We start from the raw sequence: 6,901 nt of genomic DNA on the forward strand, positions 1-6,901 counted from the left end.
GATAAAAAACGTTTATCATAACTCTCTCGCTTGCGCTCTCTCTGTCTCTCCCTCTCCCTCACGAATGCTGCTGCGCGCACAATTTGTTTCGTTTTTAACCTTCTTAACTCTGAACGTACATTGTTAAGACACGCAACCATAGCTCGGGGTGTCGGACATTTGGGGCGTTTGGGGGGCACAGCCCGGGCGGCCCCGCGGGGGAGGGCATGTCCGGTGGGGGGAGGACGTGTGGTCAGCACCTCGCCCGGTCGGTTCTTTTGCTAGCATGCTGGCGGCTAACGAGCTGGGATAGACTGGCCGTGCGTCCTCTTTTCGCCGGGCGTGTCCTCTTATGCGGGGCTGTCGGGGCGGGGTTTCTTGGATGCCTCAGGTGTCCGGCATTTTGAGTATTGTTTACACAACGTGCAGTACGCTACTTAATATGTCCGTGTGGAAACTCGTTCGGTACACCTCCGCACCGAACCGGAACCCGCGTACCGAAACGGTTCGATAAAATACCTGTACCGTTACACCCCTAATAGACACATTGTCTACATTTTGCAATATTTAATGTTGTATACTACCACTATATGGAGGGTCAAATGGGACAGAACAAAATAAATACATCTTAAAATAATTACCTAAATCTGTCATACATTTTTTTAAATTGGAATCAAATATATAAAAATGTGTCATAAATCAATTAAATTTAAAAATACAAAATTATTTAATTATTTTAATATTTAATTAATAATTTTACATTTAATGTGTGTGCCTCATGTACAAGTAAATAGTGATTTTGAAATATGTTTCTTTCATTGTAACTTCTGATCAGTAAGCATGTAGACAATTACAGCGTGAAAAACTTCACATTTTATATCAACGGACAGTAAGAATGTCAACAATTACAGCGTGAAAAAACGAGTGGTAGGTTTTTTTTGAGGAAGAATCCAAATTCAACAGAACACCGGGTAACCAATTTGGTATTAGGATCTGCCCACTGACTTTGATTAAATAAAATTAAATAATTAATTCATTTCAATCGTGAAATAAAATAGTGTGAAATAATGAATTCAATAAATATATAAAATTATACAATATATTCATTAACAACACATTGACCTTTCTTTAAAGACATATTTGAGTAATTAGTAAATACATATTTCATTCTGTCCCATTTGACCCTGCATAAATCCAGCCAACTCTTATTGCTGAAAGCTATATACAAATCAAATTTACTATCTGCCAACAGATGACCTCTATTCTCTTTTTAGCAACACACAAACCCAAAATAAAACAACTTGGGCTAATGTATTTAATCTTATTTCATTATCAAAAAGGGAGGAAGAGTACAAGATTTTACGAAAACAACAACGAGAAAAGCCGCTCGCACTCCATTCCCTGGAAGCGGAGTCGAAGAACGCACAAGTTTGCAGTGATCACCTTGTTAAAGGTTAGAACATTTATTATTTCCAATTTCAGTATTATCTCGATATTATTTGTATTTCTTCGTTGCAAACATGTTTGCAACGAAAGTTTTGAAAAGCACCAACCCAGCGAGTCTAAATAAAAGAAAGCATATGTGAGCAAAACCTAAAAGAGTTCAACTTTTATGAAATGCAACAACCATTAATGAAGCTTTCAGCACAAACAATGTTGACATTTATAGTTATATTCTGATAAAGATGGGGAAAAACACGCTACTCGTAAATGGCGTGTACAACAGCAACAAACATGGCAGTCGATGTGAAGTTAAATCATGAAATGCAACTTTACCCGAGAAAAACGATGCATATTTATCCAAGAGAGTCGTGAATACAATTTCCTTGACCAAGCCACACAAAAAAGTTGTAGGCCTCAATGCTTTTTCAAGTTGTTATCGGTTTAGTCATGTGGAATGATGTCTAGAGCACAATAATTCTACATGTGTGGGAACGTGACCGATGTATAATACTTGATATCACTCTGCAAATCTTTTTTTTTTATAAAGTTTAGGGATCTATTCCATTGCATAGTTAGATGTTTTGCTCGTATCTGCTTTTTGCAGAAAGATTTAAGTCTCTTTTGTACTCAAATAGCTCACGCGCTGCCTGGAGTACAACAGCCATCTTGGCTTTGTTGACCACCACTGGTTTTCACTTCTGAGAAGAAGTCACGCGGAAAAATACAAGTAATTCACAACACCTCAGTCGCTGCTTGAGAACTTTTCATAGGACTTGTCCTTTTTCCACCGCATAAACTGCAACCTTCGAAGGGATGCAGACCTTAATTAAAGACACAGCGCTTGTTGGCTAGTGATGGGCGGAGCGATACTGAAATATTGATACTGCCGATACCAGATCTTAATGCTATAGTATCGATTCTCAAATCAAAATATCGATACTTTTGATACTTTAGTTATTTGTGATAATGTATATAAACGACAAGAACACCGTGTAAAGTAGCTAAATAACTAAGATCTTGTCTAAAGGAAACACGATTGGTGGGAACTTCTTTTTCTTTGGGTCATGTGCAAGCAAGAAAATTACAGGCAATTAAAATGAGCCACTCTGTATTAGGGTTGTCCCGATACCAATATTTTGGTACCGGTACCAAAATGTATTTCGATACTTTTCTAAATAAAGGGCACCACAAAAAAAGGGCAATATTGGCTTTATTTTATAAAAAAAATCTTATGGTACATTAAACATTTGTTTCTTATTGCAATCGAAGAACAATTTTGGCCTTACATAAAATAGAGAACATACTACACAATTTGTCTTTTAGTTGTAAGTAAGCATGTGCTATCTACACTAATGTTAAAATGTAATAATCACTTATTCTTCTGTTGTTTGGATACTTTACATTAATTTTGGATAATACCACAAATTATCACAAAGTATCGATCAAGTAGTTACAGGATCACACATTGGTCATATTCAAAGTCCTCATGTGTCCAGGGTCATATTTACTGAGTTTATACACATAATATGAATTTTTTTTAAAGGAAAAATGATTTTGTGATGAAAAAAAATATTGATGTAATCGTAGAAGTATCGACTAGATACGTTATTGTACTTGATATAATTACAGTGGATGTCAGGTGAAGGGCCACCAATGGTTTTTGTTTAAATTGTTAGCGGTGACGCCGGTGAGCTGTTGTATCCACCTACGGTGCATGTTTAGCTATTCCTCGTCCTGCGGGAATGATACTTGTAAGAAACCACTTTATTCGTCGCCATGGAAGCGAGGATTAGTGATTTATAAGTAGCTAAAACACTGCCGACTGCGGATAGATGTTCGCTGCTAGCTGCCCTGAGTAAACGGAGCCAATCGCTTCTACTCTCGTGGAGTCTCGGTGTGCGTTTAAGAGCGCAATGCTGTTGGAGGAGAAAAATATTTGATGTTGCGGTTTCATTTTGAAAGTGCAATGAGCGTCCTTCCGTCAGCTGCTGGGACTAAGAGTTACCACGCAGCAGGCGATGGTCGTGACTGTTGCCACAACTTGTTTATAATGTATTTAGTTTGTTGACTGGAATACTCACTTGTACTTTAATTTAATTGATAACTTTGTTCGTGTTCCAATAACATTAATATTAGCTAAAATGTTTTGTAATTTCTTCAAATTGAACGCAGGCTGAGTTGTCGGTGAGGCACAAAGATTACGTATTAAATGTGACAGGTATCATTCCTGTTTATTTTTGATGGCCAAACTGTTGCAATTAAGTGCATGCTTGTTGGAGAAGAACAAATATTGTTTATTTGACTTTATTTTCCTTAGCAAAACTGATTTGTGTTTTATATTAATATCAAAAAGTTGTGTTTTTTACATTACTTGTGTTTTTTCATTCCACAAAGTAATTACTTTAATAACCATTCATGTGACATAGCATTTTGTTAATGTGTTATGGTGTATAATTAATACCTATACAACAGATTTCTGCTCAAACTCTCAATGGATCTGTCCTGATACAGCATGTACATGTACACAATTTAGTAAATGTATGTACATAATTAAAAAAAATACCTCTCTATGAAAATGTAAAAATAGAGATAAAGGCATCATCAAAGCTGACACGCTGATTACTTTTAATGAACAAAAACACACTTTAAATATATAGATAATGTTTATGTAGAGCATTTTTATTATGTATTACAAATTACATGATGGCCCTGATGAATCCTGATTAATAATTGCAATTTAAATATTGATAAAAATAATCTTAAATCGTGTCCTATGTGTAAGACTAGACCTCATATATGAACACTATTTGTATCCATATGGAAAACAAGTGCAGTTACGTCTTATGTCCATAGGGTGCCATCCATTCATCCGTCCATTTTCTACCGCTTGTCCCTTTCAGGGTCGCGGGGGGTCGCTGGAGCCTATCTCAGCTGCATTCGGGCAGAAGGCGGGGTACACCCTGGACAAGTCGCCACCTCATCGCAGAGCCAACACAGATAGACAAACAACATTCACACTCACATTCACACACTAGGGCCAATTTAGTGTTGCCAATCAACCTATCCCCAGGTGCATGTCTTTGGAGGGTGCCATCTTGCAAAATGTTCACATTTATTTTTATCTATTTATAGAATTATTTTGTTTCTGCCATATTACTTTGTTTATAATGCTTGTGTTGCTTTCATATGCCTATTCAACTTTCTACTTGAGGTACATATATACATTTTGAATGTGTTGTTTTGTGTTTTTTAAAATAAAACTTGGTTCAAGGATTTGAGTAAATAGTTTTTTTAAATTTTGAGCACATTTAGCATTACCACGATAATGATGATAACCGTGATAATTTTGGTCACAATAACCGTGATAAGAAATGTTCATATCATGACATCCCTAATCTACAGTATTTTGATTGATTAGACATGCACCTGGGGATAGGTTGATTGGCAACACTAAATTGGCCCTAGTGTGTAAATGTGAGTGTGAATGTGAATGTTGTCTGTCTATCTGTGTTGGCCCTGTGATGAGGTGGCGACTTGTCCAGGGTGTGCTCCGCCTTCCGCCCGAATGCAGCTGAGATAGGCTCCAGCAACCCCGCGACCCCGAATGGGACAAGCGGTAGAAAATGGATGGATGGATGGATGATTGTTTTATGATAATTGTATTTTCTGATTTTAGTTTGAAATATAATATTATATTTTCATTTGTCCCTTCTTTTAATTTTTTTTCTGTAAAACACTTTGAAATGCATTGAGTATAAATTGTGCTCTATAAATAAACTTGCCTTGCCTCACCTTGCTTTTGCCTTCTGGTCGCTGTTATGTGACTCGCGTCACAAGTCGAGTCGGACCAACCTTTTTACTGAGATTTTCTGTCACTTCCTATGCTAATTTCATGAATTAAAAATACACATTTACTGCGAAAACCTATATTTCTGTTTCTTTGTTGAACAAGCTTCACAACAATACCAGCCGTTTTAAAATTAGGTAAATATTAAGAACATTTTAACAAAAAGGTAACACCTAAAATCTTAAGCCCCATTGACCATTGATGGAAGAGGTTTACCAAAAATATATTAGCTACTTTTCACCAGGTTAAAAAATCATCACTATCTTAATATGTATCACAGGAAAATTATACATACATCACTAAAATAATCTAAACAAGACCTGTCTGATAATTCGTGATTCAATTAAATGAAATATATTTGTTGGATTTTACAGTCATACCTAAATTAAGCCATTATTTGTTTCTCCCTGTGTTTTTTTTTCTTATATGAGCGTTTGGAACTGCACTCATTTTTACATTTTACCAGACACATTAGGTATATTTGTACAAAGTATTGGTATCGGATCGGTATTGCCAACATCAGCCTGAATTTAACTCGGTATCGGATCGGAAATAAAATCAGTGGTATCGCACACCACTATTGTTAGCTTTTCGGCGGAGGGATACAGCACTGGGTGCACGGAGCCAATGGAAAAATAATGGACTTAGCACGCCTCGCAAACGGAGCTACACAAACTCCAAAATGAGCATTGGTGCTTTCAAACGTGTACAAAACACATTTTAAGCGGTATTAGCTTTTCTTGTTTGTAAAATATATATTAAGATTAGTTTAGAAGCGACAGATGGTGTTTATGTATTCAGTAAAACTAGAGCGCTGGCTGTGTCAAAATCACTCCGCACATCTCTGCTGTTATTTAAAGACATTTCCGTCAGTAACACTCTTCAGTACCCACACTTGTTTCCTCGTGTGCGTCTCTATTTACCAAACAAGGTCATTAAAAAGGGTTATACCTGTTCAATGCGGTTATTTTCTCTTCTTGTGTCCAATGTTTTCCGTTAAAGTACAGCAAGCAGGAAAAGCTGACTGGTTGGTTGGTTGGCTGTGTACTACAGATCCTGGGAAGGGTCAAAATTCACTAGTGGCCAAAAAAAACCAACTATCCCCTTAACGCGCTTTCAATGGCCGAAGACGTGATCATTCCTAAGTAAGCACTACGCGAGTTTCAAATAATTAAAATGTTTTCAACGGAGGCGGGCAAATAGATCCAAACGTGTCAACGCAAAGGTAGCATCAGCAGTAGTTGTGATGGTATCGATATTTTTCAGTTCAAGTTCAGCTCAGTTTTTTTATTTGAATGGAAGCAAATGCGAGGTTTTATTTATTGTTGCACAACTGGATGTATTTTGCTCAAACATTTGGATATTAAAAAGGGAATAATTGTATTATTTTGTATTGATGTATTGTAAAATTACAAAAAAGTTATTTTCCTATTATGTTGTTCCTGCTTTTTATTCTGATTTAAATCACAATCAACAAATTAAGCATATTCATTCAAGGATCTTTTAATGCAAGATGTGTTTTAGGTGTGGCCAGAGAGCCATTTGTGTCTTTGCTTTACTATTTGACCCGTTACCTCTTCCAGAAATCAAATTTAACATGGTAAGCGTCAGAAAATAAAACATGCCCACAGG

General features: G+C 36.6%; 1 protein-coding gene across 5 annotated transcripts in view; it reads right to left on the minus strand.

Moving 5' to 3' along the window:
- Window positions 1-6,450, minus strand: part of macroh2a2 (macroH2A.2 histone) — a 75,740-nt gene extending 69,290 nt beyond the window's left edge. For 2 of the 5 annotated variants that reach the window (XM_061964149.2, XM_061964166.1), the window contains exon 1: window positions 6,221-6,447. The gene's annotated coding sequence lies outside the window, so the exon portion shown is untranslated. Of the gene's footprint in view, window positions 1-6,220 lie in introns of all 5 variants that reach the window. The other 3 variants (XM_061964158.1, XM_061964178.1, XM_061964171.1) reach the window with 3 other exon arrangements.
- Window positions 6,451-6,901: the final 451 nt, after the last annotated feature.

The sequence above is a fragment of the Nerophis lumbriciformis genome, linkage group LG02 (assembly GCF_033978685.3).
Source record: "Nerophis lumbriciformis linkage group LG02, RoL_Nlum_v2.1, whole genome shotgun sequence".
NCBI lineage: Eukaryota > Metazoa > Chordata > Actinopteri > Syngnathiformes > Syngnathidae > Nerophis > Nerophis lumbriciformis.